Source organism: Rutilus rutilus (assembly GCF_951802725.1).
Source record: "Rutilus rutilus genome assembly, chromosome: 1".
NCBI classification, from domain to species: Eukaryota; Metazoa; Chordata; class Actinopteri; order Cypriniformes; family Leuciscidae; genus Rutilus; species Rutilus rutilus.
In genome coordinates this window covers 4,256,497-4,273,497 of record NC_140209.1, presented here as the reverse complement: position 1 = coordinate 4,273,497, position 17,001 = coordinate 4,256,497, and positions in this window count along the sequence as shown.

Genomic DNA, 17,001 nt, shown 5'->3' with positions numbered 1-17,001 from the left:
CACACCGAGTCCGATGCGTATTTATTACACATTTGCGGAAAAAAACGCAAACAATACAAAATGGATTCGTTAAGCAGTGAGGATGATTTTGTTGCCCTGTCTCTTCTTAAAAATAAAAGAAAGAGGAAATATTGGGTCCATCCAATTCTGACTTTGCGGCGAGAGGAAGGAGAGTTTCACCTCCTAATTAAGGAGTTACTAAATTATCCCGAGCGATTTAAAATTTACTTCAGAATGTCAGTGGAACAGTTTGACGATTTGCTAGCAATACTGGAGCCACACATTAAAAAGAAGACCACCAATTATCGTGAACCAATCCATCCTGAACAGAGACTGGCAGTATGTCTAAGGTATGGACACACACACACACACACACGGCCGGCCGGCCGGCCGGCGGAAGCACTGGGCAGACAGAACAGCTGTAGCCTACAGGCTTTATTTTTTTAACCAAATAATACATTAGTATTCAAATTGGCTGCTCAATCACACCTTAATCCAGGGTTCACCAATCTCGGTCCTGGAGGGCCGCTGTCCTGCAGAGTTTAGCTCCAACCCCAATTAGGCAAGGCAAGGCAAGGCAAGTTTATTTATATAGCACATTTCATACACAATGGCAATTCAAAGTGCTTTACATAGAAGAAATTAAAATAATAAAAAGAAATAAGAATAATTAAAACAGTTTAGAAAAATAAAAAATAAAATACAGTACAAACAGTCGGACGAACATTGGCACAGTGCTCATTCAGTAAATGCATAGTTAAACAGATGTGTTTTGAGTCTGGATTTGAATGTGACTACAGTAGGAGCACATCTGATCTCCTCTGGAAGCTGGTTCCAGCTGCGGCTGGCATAATAGCTAAAAGCGGACTCGCCATGCTTAGAGTGAACCCTTGGTATTTCAAGCTGATATGATCCTAATGATCTGAGTGATCTGTTGGGTTTATATTCAGTGAGCATATCTGCAATGTATTGAGGTCCTAGGCCATTGAATGATTTATATACCAGTAATAATACTTTAAAATCAATCCTAAATTTAACTGGGAGCCAGTGTAAAGACCTGAGGACTGGTGTGATATGTTCATATTTTCTGGTTCTGCTCAGAATCCTGGCGGCAGCGTTCTGTATGAGCTGCAACTGTCTTATGGTCTTTTTGGGAAGGCCAGTGAGGAGTCCATTACAGTAATCCACCCTGCTGGTGATGAAAGCATGCACAAGTTTCTCTAAGTCTTGTCTGGAAACAAAGCATCTAATTCTTGCAATATTTTTCAGATGATAGTATGCTGATTTAGTTATTGCTTTGACATGACTACTGAAACTAAGGTCTGACTCTAGTGTCACACCAAGATTCCTGACTTGATTTTTGGTTGTTTGACCCCTAGAGTGAAGGTATGCATTCACCTTGAGAACTTCATCTTTGTTTCCAAACGCAATGACTTCAGTTTTGTCTTTGTTTAACTGAAGAAAGTTTTGACACATCCAACTGTTGACTTCATCAATGCATTGGCACAGGGAGTCAATGGGGCTATAATCGTTGGGCGATAGGGCTAAGTAGAGCTGTGTGTCGTCTGCATAGCTGTGGTAAGCAATTTGGTTCTTTCTCATTATTTGGCTCATTGGGAGCATATACAGGTTGAACAGGAGTGGCGCAAGAATTGAGCCTTGAGGGACTCCGCATGTCATAGATGTCCACTCAGACTTATGGTCTCCTATACTCACATGATAACCTCTCCCATCTAAGTATGACCTGAACCATTTTAGGACTATCCCAGAAAGCCCCACCCAGTTTTCCAGCCTGTCCAGAAGTATGTTGTGATCGACAGTGTCAAATGCAGCACTGAGGTCGAGTAGTACCAGCACTGATAATTTGCCTGAGTCAGTATTTAAGCGAATATCGTTTATTATCTTTATGAGCGCTGTCTCTGTGCTGTGGTGCGGTCGGAAACCAGATTGAAAATTGTCAAAGTATCCATTCGAGCATAAGAATTTGTTCAGTTGATTGAAGACAACTTTTTCAATGATCTTGCCTATGAAAGGAAGATTTGAGATCGGTCTATAGTTGCTTAATATGGTCTTATCCAGATTGCTCTTTTTCAGGAGGGGCTTGACAACTGCAGTTTTCAGGGAGTTTGGAAAACTCCCAGAGAGAAGTGAAGCATTTACCACTTCTAGAAGATCTGCTTCTAAACTGTTTAACACACTTTTGAAAAACGATGTGGGAAGTGTGTCAAGAGCGCAGGTTGATGTTTTAAGGTGCTGTACGGTTTCTTCCAAAATTTTGCCATCAATTTCTTTGAAATCAGACATAGTAACTACTTTCTCAGGTGGTTTGATCTGTCTGACCCCAGCGCAACTCAAGGATGTGCTGATCACCTTTCTGATATTATTGATTTTCTCAGAGAAGAAAGAAGCAAACTCACTGCACTTGCTGTCTGAGAGCATTTCACTGGGAATCTGGCTTGGGGGGTTTGTCAGTCTCTCTACAGTAGCAAAAAGAGTGCGTGTGTTGTTTAAATTGCTGTTTATAATATTTGAGAAGAAAGTCTGTCTAGCTTTGCCTAGTTCCATATTGAAAGCATGAAGGCTGTCTTTGTAGATGTTATAATGGACTACAAGTTTTGTCTTCCGCCACATGCGCTCTGCTTTTCTGCATTGTCTTTTCATATTTTGCACTGCTGTTGATTTTCTCCAAGGGGCCTTTTGTCTGCCACTCTTCTTCCTGACTTTAACAGGAGCAATATCATCAATTACACCTTTAACTTTTGAGTTAAAAGAATCAAGGAGAAAATCAACAGAGTCTGCAGATATGCTTGGTGTTAAAGATATAGCCTTCATAAATAGGACACTAGTGTTCTCATTTAAGCATCTCTTCTTGACAGACACAGATCTAGCTTCAGTGGCAGGAGAGATCAATATATCAAAGAAAATACAGAAATGATCAGACAGTGCTACATCCTTAATAACAATCGATGAAATGTTTAGACCTTTACTGATAAGTAAATCTAAAGTGTGTCCACGATTGTGTGTGGGTCCATGTACATGCTGAGTCAGATCGAAAGTTTTTAAAACAGTTTTGATTTCTTTTGCCATATTGTTTTCTGCATTATCTATATGGATGTTAAAATCTCCAGCAATGGCAAAACAGTCAAACTCTGAGGTAATTGTTGATAACAGTTCTGTAAAGTCCTCAGCAAAGGCTGGAGAGTATTTTGGAGGCCTGTAAATAATGAAAAGTAAAATGCGTGGAGCACCTTTTAACACAATACCCAGATATTCGAAAGACAAGTAATTCCCAAATGATATTTGCTTACATTGATAGATATCTTTAAAAAGAGCAGCTAGACCCCCACCTCTCTTAACAGCTCTGCAGACACTCATAAAAGTAAAGTTAGGAGGGGCTGCTTCATTGAGGATTGTTGCACTGCAGCTGCCTTCTAGCCAGGTTTCATTTAGAAGCATAAAATCCAGGTTGTTTGTGGTTATTAAGTCGTTGACTAGAAGTGATTTATTTTTAAGTGAGCGAATGTTTAAAAGAGCTAACTTAACAGACTTACTTTTCCCCACAGCAATATTAGTTTGACGTGTAATAGGCACCAGATTAGTTGGGTTTGCTGTACGGCTATTGAAGGCCTTAGACTTTCTATCATGTAAAAGAACAGCAATAGAGAAAGATACAGGCACACTGGGTTCCCGCTTGTTTTGTAAACATTTGAGAAAGTTACTGTTATCAAAACGGGGACCCGACACATATCACTGAGAGCTGGTATCAGTTGTTTTTGGTTCACCTCGAGCAGAAGGAGGAGGGTGTGGGCCCTGGCGTTGTGGCAGAGGCCGAAGAGCTCTCACAGGAGGAGGGGGAGGGCGAGCTGGGCCCGCAGGCTTTGGTGGTAGTGGTGCCTGTCTTTTTTTAGTTGGTATCTGGGGGCTTGCAGCAAAAGAGTGGGATAGTCTGGTTCCAGCATGCACCAGTTCTTCCATTTTCTGTGAGAAGCACAGTAGTGGCGTTGCAGGGGAGAGGGAGAAAGTGTCTGGTGAAAGGGGCTGTTGCTCTGGTGTTATAGGAGGCTGTAATATGCTGTCCTGGCTTCCCTGGCTGTTTTCCAGGAAGTCGTCCTTGGGTGCTGAATCTTCAAGCAGTTCTGATATGGCTGTCTGTGGTGAGCTCTGTGTGCAGGGCTCAGCTGAGATTGTGTCCGTGAGCAGAGGTTGTTGTGGCGGAGTGGTGTTATGTCCATTTTGCTGCTGAAGTGAAGTCCTGTGGTCATTCATACTGTGTCCAGGTGTGTGTGTGCCGTTCAGATTGAGTGGATTGGCACAAACCGCAGAAGGATGATTTAGGGAGAAGTAGATATTGTCCTTTAACACTCTTGAACCAAGTTTGTTTGGGTGATGGCCATCCCGATGAAACAGTTGTCGTTGACTCCAGAAAAGATTGAAATTGTCAATGAAGTTCACTGCTTTTATATTGCAGGTTTTTTGCAGCCATGTATTTAGCCCAAGCAACCGTGAAAACCTGTTTGTTCCTCTTGCTGGGAGAGGTCCACTGATGAATGTTTGAACTTTCAGACTTTTAAGTGTTTCAAAAAGTTCATTGAAATCCTTCTTAAGGAGTTCTGACTGCTCTTTATGAATATCATTCTTCCCCACATGTATGATGAGTCGATTAGCAGTCTTATGTTTCATCAGAATGTTCTGAAGTTCCCTGTTTATATCAGAAGTTGTTGCTTGTGGAAGGCAGCACGTAGTTGTATCCCTGTTGCTAATGTTTCTGATTATGGAGTCACCCAATATCAGAGTCCTGGGCCCGGCTGCGCTCTGAGCTGAGTGCCGCTGTCTGCTCAACCTTGAGCGCCAGTTAGCATCAGTGTTAGCTACTGGCCTATTCAGTCTGTGTTCGATCACATTCATCACATTTGTGGATTCCTCATTTACATTCATTAGTACTTCAAATCTGTTCTCAAGATGTATAGGCAGTGGTGGCAGACCAGTGTTTGCAATCCTTGTCAGAGCTGTATCTGGGGTAGAGGATGCTACTGCGGTAATATGTGATGCTCGTGACAATCTGATGTCTCGAGTGCCTTTGGGTCTCGCTCCCTGTTTGTGCCATCGATTAGTAAGTCGATCGGCTTGTTTCTCTACCTGTCGAGGAGTACTAGTTTCATGGGACTCACCGGTATGCTGAGGGTGTCCATGACGAAGCTCTGTTGTGTGCTCCGTCTGGTTTGGTGGTCCCGTAAATAACTTTGTTTCTAGAACTGCAATCCTTTGTAAAAGTCTGTGGCAGTTGGTGCAGCAAGTAGATTCCAGAAGAGGCATTTTCTCTTATCCTTGTAGGCAGTTGTGTTTTCCTTTCCCGGAATGTAAGCTGGTCGGGTAAAAGAATTCTCAGTTTTTGTAGTAATCCAAACTTTGTCGTATGAGCACTGTGCTGATTTGCTGAAGTTAAAATTAGGTGATAAAAGGAAATAAAATAAAGGAAATAAAATATAGAAAAAATAGGAGATAAAATGTAAAAGCGATAGAGCAAAACGCGGAGCAGTAAGCAAGAGCGTCCGAACAGTAGCTGAGCAGGAAGTGGAATCACACTCACAATTAAACACACCTGAACCAGCTAATCAAGCTCTCACTAGGCATACTAGAAACTTTCAAACAGGTGTGTTGGAGCTGGTTGGAGCTAAACTCTGCAGGACAGCGGCCCTCCAGGACCGAGATTGGTGAACCCTGCCTTAATCGATCTGAAATTTCGATCAAATTGAAAGGAGTGGTTTATAATCCTTTTTTAATACGATCGAGAGAACATGTAAACACTTGATCGAATTGAAAACCGAAAGTGAAAGGACTGCGCATGTGCGGAACGAGCTGTTCTTCCCAGAGCCTTGGCTTGTCTCCCCCTGGCCTCACACACACACACACACACACATTATTGAAAACAGCATACAAAACCACATCATTTCATGTTCTATAATAATATATGTATAATTTTAGGTATCTGAGCACTGGGGACTCATTCACCACCATCGCCAGCAGTTTTAGGTTGGGCATAAGCACTGTAGGGAAGATTGTGAGGGAGACCTGTGACCAAATTTGGCTGCAGCTCAAGGACACCTACATGCCAACTCCAACAGAGGACATCTGGAAACACACGGCAATGAGGTTCAATGAGAAGTGGGACTTCCCTAATTGCATTGGTGCTCTCGATGGGAAGCATGTCAAGATTGAGGCCCCTGCAAACACAGGTTCCCTTTTTTTTTATTATAAAGGCACCTTTTCCATTGTCCTCCTCGCATTAGTAGATGCTGATTACCGTTTCCTGGCCATCGATGTGGGGAGCTATGGTGGGAACAGCGATGGAGGCATTTTTGCAGATTCTGCACTGGGACGGGCCCTCCAGCGTGGGACCCTGAATTTTCCACCCCCATTGGAGCTCCCATCTGCGCCTGAATTGGGGAAAGTCAACCATGTTATCGTGGCAGAAGAGGCCTTTCCCATGAAGCCTTATTTGCTCCGACCCTACGGTGGAAAGCGCCTTGAAGAAGACAAGCGCATCTTCAACCTCCGCCTGTCAAGAGCCCGTCGCATCTCGGAAAATGCGTTCGGCATTTTGACTCCGAGATTCAGGGTTTACAAGAGGCCTATGGAGGTGAACCCTGACCTGTCAGACAGCATCATCAAGGCAACCTGTATCTTATGCAACTACCTGCGCCATGAAGTTGTGGGACAAGCCAGCCTGGGTAAAAGCTTTGATGTTGACGATGCTGGCGGTGGCAACACCAGTCTACAGGAGCTTCAGAGGCCAAGGGGCAACCGCGCATCTGAAGAGGCTCTCCACATTAGAGACACATACACAAAATATTTTGTCTCACCTGCTGGCGAGGTACCATGGCAGTATGACCGTGTGCGTCGTGGACTCAGATTGTAGACACACACAACCAATCACAACGGATAGACCTCAGTCGTGCATTATGTATGCAGTTGTGTATGCAGTGTAGTTTGTAAACACAACCAAATATATACAATCAGTTAACATTATTACTTAAACTATTATTATTATTACATTCAATGCAACACTGATCCACAAATTGTTAAATATACATTATACTCTGTTAAACATGATACTGTATATAGTTTATACATTTAGATTTTGTACATACAATATGTATTCATTTTTGTATTGTAGTTTTTGTTGTATTAATTTTTGTATTATAGTATTGTTATACAATATTTATAAAATAAACATGTAAATATTTATTCTATTCCCTATTCCATTCTCATCCTCCTCATCATCAACCGCAAGCTTTCTATGGTGCATTTATGGATAGGGTAACATTACCTTCTCCTTGCCAATGAATGTTGTAAGAAGGACATTGAGTCCATATGGACCCACTTCTTTTTCTTGCTGGCTCCCTGTCCACTTCTGCCCTGTCCTTCTTTTTTATAGTGGACATATGTGTCCCGCAGGTTTCGCCACATTTTCTTCACTGCTTCAACTAACATCATGTAAAAAAGGTACATTATTGTTATTATATTATATGTATTGCAGTTATTTATTCATAATATGTAATATAATACACTAATATCATGTATTGTAACATAATATATATATATATATATATATATATATATATATATATATTGTTATATTACTGCAGTAATTTAGGTGACCAGAGCTTTGCATGTATTCTATTAAAGTCCAAGTATGCTAGCAACTGAATGAATAAACCCTGGTTCATTATTCACTACGATGAATGACATTAGCAAAAGAGTATAGCTAACTTGAACACAATACTATACACTTTCGTACACACTTTGTTTTGAAATGAATGCCTACCATCCTGTTTCCCAAGCTGTTCAGCAATCACCTGCCACAATCTGTCTTTATATTCAGTGTCTTTGTAATCCGCATTTTGTTTATCATACAGTGCTTTGTGCTGCGAGACCAAGTGTATCAACTTGTCAGACTGGATGTTGTCGTTCGCTTGTACGGTGGCTCTGAATAGTCACAAATTCTCTCAAAACGCTGCCTGTGGATGCGAAAAACGCAGAAAATAGAACCCAATCCGAATATTTTTATTACGGACGAATGTTTTCGGAGGCAGTGTGCAAGCGTGATTGACATAACGTGAGGTCGAATTTTTTTTTTAACGTGCGAAAATTTCGGATGCGAATTTCGGACTCGGTGTGCAATGGCCTTTAATGTTAACTTTTGATTTTAAAAATGTATTTTTAAAATTCAAAAGTTAACATTATTATTATATATTATTAGGTTATTTTATCTAATGTTATCTAACAAATGGAATCTTATTGTAATGTGTTTTTAATACTTCAGTTTCCATCTTTGTAACCGTGTGTCACGAACTGCTCCGAGACTCAAAGGTAAAGATCCAAAAGCAGCTTTATTTGAGGGCAATCCAGAGGCGTAATCCAATGTACAGGCCAGAGTCATACACAGACAGGCAGTCTGTAGCGGCCCTTCAGCTTCGTAGAAAAAGAGGCAGAGAGTTATTGACGGGTGCCTTCGATTTATTTTGTTAAGATGCAATAACAAATTAAAGGGGAAGGCCATTACACAGTCAAAACAAAGAAACAAAGAAACAAACAAACAAAACAGGCAGGGACCAGAGGCAAGAGAGTAATCCAGGGAACAGGGCAAGATATCCAAAAACCAAGAGACATGAAACCAGGGAGAATGCTCAGAAATGCAGTTAGACACAAACAAGACTTCGCGGTGAGTGAATGAATGAACATGGTATAAATAGACTGAGACTAACAGGATAAGACACAGGTGAATGCAATCAGTGAATGAGGTGCAGGTGAATGTGATCAGTGATAATGAGTCCGGGCAGTGAGTTATGGGAAATGTAGTTTGTGAGTGATAATAGTCTTATGTGGAGTGCCCTCTGGTGGCTCTCAAGGGCACTCCAGCTGGTGACCGTTACATAGCCCCCCCTCTAAGGAGCGGATTCCAGACGCTCCTAACATTGTCCAGGAGGGAGGTGGAGCGGAGGCGGACCCGGGGGCGGGATGGAGGGCCAGGCCCGTGGAGCGGCAGAGGACCTGGAGACTGCGGCAGGATGGGAGGCCAGGGCGGATCAGGCTGTGCAGGCGACCAGGGCGGATCAGGCTGTGCAGGCGACCAGGGCGGATCAGGCTGTGCAGGCGACCAGGGCGGAGCAGGCTGTGCAGGCGACCAGGGAGGAGACGAACCTTCAGGCGGCCATGGCACAGGAACAGACACCGGCTCAGTACCAGGAACAGACACTGGCTCAGGAACAGAAAGAGACACCGGCTCAGGAACAGGAACAGACACTGGCTCAGGAACAGGAACAGACACCGTCTCAGGGAAAGGAGCAGACACCGGCTCAGGGAAAGGAACAGACACCGTGGCAGCGGCTATCTCTGCTGAGGGCTCAGGTTCAGGCGTGTCGGCGGTCATCTCTGCTGAGGGCTCAGGTTCAGGCGTGTCGGCGGCCATCTCTGCTGAGGGCAACTCTGCTGAGGACACTGGCTCGGTGGAGACCATCTTGTCCTGAGACACTGGTTCGGCGGCGGCGGCCATCTTGTCCGGAGACACTGGCTCGGCGGAGACCATCTTGTCCTGAGACACTGGCTCGGCGGCGGCGACCATCTTGTCCGGAGACACCGGCTCGGCGGAGACCATCTTGTCCGGAGACACTGGTTCGGCGGAGACCATCTTGTCCTGAGACACCGGTTCAGCGGCGGTGGCCTTCTTGTCCGAAGACACAGGCGTGGAGTCGGCCATCTTGTCCGAAGACACAGGCGTGGAGTCGGCCATCTTGTCCGAAGACACAGGCGTAGAGTCGGCCATCTAGTCCGAAGACACAGGCGTGGAGTCGGCCATCTTGTCCGAAGACACAGGCACGGGAAGAGGAAGAGGAACAGATTCAGGCTCAGTATCAGGATCAGATTCAGGCTCAGCGGGACGAGACTCTTGACGGGCAGACGTTACGTGAAGCTCAGTCTCTGGATCGGCTGACGTGACGTGAAGCTCAGTCTCTGGATCGGCAGAAGTGACGTGAAGCTCAGTCTCTGGATCGGCAGGACTGACGTGAAGCTCTGGCTCTGGCTCGGCAGGACTGACGTGAAGCTCTGGCTCTGGCTCGGCAGGACTGACGTGAAGCTCTGACTCTGGCTCGGCAGGACTGACGTGAATAGTCTCTGGATCGGCAGGCACGAAGTGAAGCGTCTCTGAGCTTGACGGAACCAGAGGCGAAGAGGGCTTTGAGCTGGGCGGGACCAGCGACGAAGAGGGCTTTGAGCTGGGCGGGACCAGCGGCGAAGAGGGCTCTGAGCTGGACGGGACCAGCGATGAGGGCTCTGAGCTGGACGGGACCAGCGATGAGGGCTCTGAGCTGGACGGGACCAGCGAAGAGGGCTCTGAGCTGGACGGGACCAGCGAAGAGGGCTCTGAGCTGGACGGGACCAGCGATGAGGGCTCTGAGCTGGACGGGACCAGCGATGAGGGCTCTGTGCTGGGCGAGACCAGCGGTGAAGGCTCTAGCTTGGCGGGCATGTCACTTGCTGTCTCAGGCATGGCGGGCATGACGCTCTCAGTCTCAGGAGCGGCGGGCATGATGCATACTGCCTTGGCTTCGGCAGATTTGCTGTGAATTGCAGGCTCGGCAGGACTGACGTGAAGCTCTGGCTCTGGCTCGGCAGGACTGACGTGAAGCTCTGGCTCTGGCTCGGCAGGACTGACGTGAAGCTCTGGCTCTGGCTCGGCAGGACTGACGTGAAGCTCTGACTCTGGCTCGGCAGGACTGACGTGAATAGTCTCTGGATCGGCAGGCACGAAGTGAAGCGTCTCTGAGCTTGACGGAACCAGCGGCGAAGAGGGCTTTGAGCTGGGCGGGACCAGCGACGAAGAGGGCTTTGAGCTGGGCGGGACCAGCGATGAGGGCTCTGAGCTGGACGGGACCAGCGATGAGGGCTCTGAGCTGGACGGGACCAGCGATGAGGGCTCTGAGCTGGACGGGACCAGCGATGAGGGCTCTGAGCTGGACGGGACCAGCGATGAGGGCTCTGAGCTGGACGGGACCAGCGAAGAGGGCTCTGAGCTGGACGGGACCAGCGATGAGGGCTCTGAGCTGGACGGGACCAGCGATGAGGGCTCTGAGCTGGACGGGACCAGCGATGAGGGCTCTGAGCTGGACGGGACCAGCGATGAGGGCTCTGAGCTGGACGGGACCAGCGATGAGGGCTCTGAGCTGGACGGGACCAGCGATGAGGGCTCTGTGCTGGGCAGCGATGAGGGCTCTGTGCTGGGCAGCGATGAGGGCTCTGTGCTGGGCGAGACCAGCGGTGAAGGCTCTAGCTTGGCGGGCATGTCACTTGCTGTCTCAGGCATGGCGGGCATGACGCTCTCAGTCTCAGGAGCGGCGGGCATGACGCATACTGCCTTGGCTTCGGCAGATTTGCTGTGAATTGCAGGCTCGGCTGGACTGGCGTGAAGTGCAGGCTCGGCTGGACTGGCGTGAAGTGCAGGCTCGGCTGGACTGGCGTGAAGCTCTGGCTCGGCAGGACTGACGTGGAGCGCAGGTTCGGCAGGGCTGACGGGGAGCGCAGCCTCGGCAGGGCTGACGTGGAGCACAGGCTCGGCAGGGCTGACGTGGAGAGCAGGCTCGGCAGGGGATACTGTGGGTTCACAGAACTCTTCCTCTACCCTGCCCACAGTAAACGATGAGCCGATCAACAAAAGGCCCAGGTTAATGTACTGCTCTAAAGTCCCGTGAGGATCATGCAAGGGCATGAATGAACTGAGCGGTTCAGATAGTCCTCCACGAAAAAATATCATTAGGCACTCTGTGGTCATTGAGGTGAGATGTGCCAGTTCAATAAACTCTTCGACATACCTCTCAATCGAAAGATTCCCCTGACGGAGACGCAGGATTAGTACTCCTGTATCCATGGTTGGCATGGCTGCTGGATCTTGGTGTGGCGAAGTCTTCTGTCACAAACTGCTCCGAGACTCAAAGGTAGAGATCCAAAAGCAGCTTTATTTGAGGGCAATCCAGAGGCATAATCCAATGTACAGGCCAGAGTCATACACAGACAGGCAGTCAAAACAAAGAAACAAACAAACAAAACAGGCAGGGACCAGAGGCAAGAGAGTAATCCAGGGAACAGGGCAAGATATCCAAAAACCAAGAGACATGAAACCAGGGAGAATGCTCAGAAATGCAGTTAGACACAAACAAGACTTTGCGGTGAGTGAATGAATGAACATGGTATAAATAGACTGAGACTAACAGGATAAGACACAGGTGAATGCAATCAGTGATAATGAGTCCGGGCAGTGAGTTATGGGAAATGTAGTTTGTGAGTGATAATAGTCTTATGTGGAGTGCCCTCTGGTGGCTCTCAAGGGCACTCCAGCTGGTGACCGTTACACCGTGATATACACTTTAATATATGTAAATTTAATCTAAATTTAGCTTTGGTACCGAAATTGGTTCCGAGAACCATGGATTTTCACTGGTATTGGTACCAATTAGGGCTGGGCGATATATCGTTATAAAAAAATATATCGATATATTTTTAAATGCGATATGAAATTAGACCATATTGCATATATCGATATAGTTCAAATTTGCGCTCTGCTCCCCGCGCCTCCGCTCCTCCTTTTCCACTCTGCGTGCGTGTTTAGAGCATGTTATGTTATGAGAGGCGAATCATGACTACTTCAGAAAACCCAGCACAATAGGAACCAGGCAGTGACATAAGTGTACGCTGAAATAAAGTCTTTCACCTCAGAAAAACTGACTTTCTTGTCCTGTCAGCCGTTACTGCGAGCATGCAACGCCGTTACGTTGTAAATTACACAAAATAAAAGTAATGCAGGGATGATTTTCATTCTATTCACCAGGAGCAGTTTCCATGTTTCATTAACAGTTCTTGTTAATATTGTGTATTCACCATGGTAACTGTCGTTTCCATATTAACCCCAAAATGCCACTATTTTTCTTTGTGTTGTTTTTTATATTTTTAAATGACTGTAGTGGCTCATACCAACATTGCATTAACAAAAACTAGTTTGGGACTGCTATTTAATAGCTTTAGCATAATGTTTATTTATTAGTACTAGTCTTTACTATTAGTCATATTCTTACAATTCATGTTAAGTAAAGGGGAAATGTATGTATATATATATATATATATATATATATATATATATATATGTATGTGTGTGTGTGTGTGTGTGTGTATGTGTGTGTGTATATATATATATAGGCAAAATATAACATGTTTACACAAAATTTGTTTATATATATTCAATGTAAACTTTGATAATCATAATTAATAAATCGCAAATAACAATTCGAAGGGAATAATCGGCAATTATGATTTTTGTCATAATCGTGCAGCCCTAAGGTGAATGTAATAGCAATTTTTATCTCACTGGGAAAAACAGCATCACAGGTGTAAGGAACACTCAAGAGGCAAAATTGTAATAAAGAAGAGAGGTTTATTCTCTGAGGATTCGTTACAATACCGCAGCTACCCAGCTTGTAAGCAAACAATCCCGGAGACATAATAAAAACTGAGACATTTTATACAGGCCCCCAACATCTTAACCACACCCTCCTTGGTTAGTGTAATTTTTACAGAAAAGATACCTTCTATCATAGCTGGTTTGGACTGGTTTCTTAACCCCCCTGGTTTCTTAACTATTTTATTTTTTATTACCCTGTCTTCCTGTCCCTTCTTCAGCTGTTAGAAAACCCTCACAGAAGCACATGGTCAGATGCTACTACACATAGTTAAATGAAATCAACAAGTTTAAATGAATAAACACAAGAACAATGAATTTTTCATTAACAGTGAAGAAACCTGTTTATTATTTATTCATTTGATTTGCAACTGTTCACTGAAATAGCCGGTTTCAATAAAACTACTTTTAACATGTCATATTTGGCTTTGACTTTGACTGAACATTTGCTCTCACTTTGCAGAAAAAATATCGGGATATATATCGTATATCGATATTCAGCCTAAATATATCGGGATATGACTTTTGGTCCATATCGCCCAGCCCTAGTACCAAATACTGAAATTTTGGTACCCTGACAACACTAAAATACAGTATATACGTCTGCTATATGTTGCCACCCCTCAAAATTCCTGCCCCCCATCTCGCCACCCCATGAATATTTTTCTAGATCTGCCCCTGGCAACATGCCAAAGTAATATTAAATAGTCATTAAAATACATTACAGGATGTGGTCTATCAGCATAATTGCGTAATCAGTGTTAGGTGTAATGCAGTACTAACTAATTTATTATGACCGCCGCTAGCGTAGCTAGCGAAAGCGGTCATATAGGGATTGTCAAAGGTTTTTTTTTTTTTTTTTTTTGTCACCTTACTGAATTTTTCGTCAACGATACCAGGGACACCGAAGCACCGGGGAACATGAAATTTGGTGGGCATGTAGCCCCACTAGACTTCTAAGGAAAAATTTCGTTTGGTCCCCGGGGGCCACTCCCCCCCGCGCTGGGCCCCCCCAAACCCCAAAAAATGCAGTTTTTCCTAAATAAATACCTGAACCGTGGCACCGAGGATGAAGAAAATTTTATGGTATGTTGGTCTACTAGACTTTTACGGAAAAATTTCGTTTGGTCCCCGGGGGCCACTTCCCCCCCGCGCTGGGGCCCCCTTAAATTTTTCGTCAACGATACCAGGGACACCGAAACACCGGGGAACATGAAATTTGTAGCCCCACTAGACTTCTAAGGAAAAATTTCGTTTGGTCCCCGGGGGACACTCCCCCCCCGCGCTGGGCCCCCCCAAACCCCAAAAAATGCAGTTTTTCCTAAATAACTACCTGAACCGTGGCACCGAGGATGAAGACATTTTTGTGGTATGTTGGTCTACTAGACTTTTACGGAAAAATTTCATTTGGTCCCCGGGGGCCACTTCCCCCCCCGCGCTGGGGCCCCCGTAAATTTTTCGTCAACCATACCAGGGACACCGAAACACCGGGGAACATGAAATTTGGTGGGCATGTAGCCCCACTAGACTTCTAAGGAAAAATTTCGTTTGGTCCCCGGGGGCCACTCCCCCCCCGCGCTGGGCCCCCCCAAAACCAAAAAAATGCAGTTTTTCCTAAATAACTACCTGAACCGTGGCACCGAGGATGAAGAAATTTTTATGGTATGTTGGTCTACTAGACTTTTACGGAAAAATTTCGTTTGGTCCCCGGAGGCCACTCCCCCCCCCTGCGCTGGGGCCCCCGTAAATTTTTCGTCAACGATACCAGGGACACCGAAACACCGGGGAACATGAAATTTGTTGGCCATGTAGCCCCACTAGACTTCTACGGAAAAATTTCATTTGGTCCCCGGGGGCCACTCCCCCCCCGCGCGCTGGGCCCCCCTTAACCCAAAAAAATGCAGTTTTTCCTAAATAACTACCTGAACCGTGGCACCGAGGATGAAGAAATTGTTATGGTATGTTGCTCTTAAGGGCCCACATCAACCTAGCCCATAATCACTCATTTGTGATTTGCGCCCCTCCCATAAAAAATGAAAATGCAATATTATTCTGCTTTAATCGCCCCTATCTTCAGTGGAGATGTTCAGAACTGCACCATATTTCATGTGTATGATTAACTTGACATCCTCTGGGGGTATCCTCTGCTAAGTTTTGTAGAATTTCATCCATGGGGGGGTATAAAATAAATTCATTTATGTGCACATTTAGTGACTGTACACTCATCGGCCTGTAGATGGTGCTGTTGAGCGAAGGGTTGCTGGTTTAGGATGATACTGTCACACACACACATGCAGGAATACAAACAAACGCAAGCATGCACACACACTGACATCCACACGCACAGACACACACCCATACACACACATACAAATCCACATGCACAGACACACACACACAAACACACACGCGCACACATGTACACACACACACACACACACACACAGACACACACATACACACACACACACACACACACACACACACAGACAGACATGCACATACTATTACTTTTTTTAGGTATATACATAAACACGCAATACAGCCAAATTACTCCACGTCATTTCTTTTTGTGGAAAGCCAGTGCAGGCCTGAGCGGCGGTCATATTTTGTACCGCGATGCGGTACATCTAGTTAATTACTGTAATTTAATTACTTTTTATTCTAAAAAAATATGTATAGTAATCTTATTACACTGTTGAAGATGTAATTAGTAGCTTTTAGTAGAATAAAGCAGAAGTTATGAGAACAGTCTTCTGTAGAAGTATTTTTATTTCAGTGTTTTTTCTTTAGTAAGGAAATGTGCTAGTCGAACTGCCTCATGGATCTAAACTTTAAACTTAAAGGAGTCATAATGTTGTGTTACCTTGGATACCCAAATGCTCTATTATAGTATTTTAGGCACTTCTAAAAAAGAAAAGTGGAAAAAAAATCAACACAGAGCCCCTCAGACCCTTATTTCTAAAGGCATTATTGTCTCGCGAGATCTGATGCGATGTTTTGGCTGTCGTGGACGGTCATTATAATAATGTAAATGAGGGGCGCGTTGATTGGTTGCAGGAATGTATTTTACTACTTCCAAGCGGTACAAAAACATAGACAAAATACTGCAATAGCTCAATAAATGTGACGGTACTTATTGTTAGTGAAATTGTAATCACAACCAAAGAAAAAAGAAAAAATACATCATTGCCAGATACATTCTTACAGAAGCCCCACTAACTGAAAGCTATTTTCAAACTGCATGTTTTGCATGAGTTTGGCTAATAATGTTTAGTGGTATATTGTTTTCATACTTGCATTTAAACAGTTTTAGCCACTGAGCATGGACTCCTGTACCGTCACTACTGTAGCTGCTAGTGTAAAACAAAGTGGAAAGATGTGGCTAGCATTCGTAGAGTCCATTCCCCGTGTTTACCTCGAAGGTAACGTTACATACAATAGCCGCATTAGCAGTTAGCTGCTATTTGTTAACCACAGTAGAGCAATAAAAACAC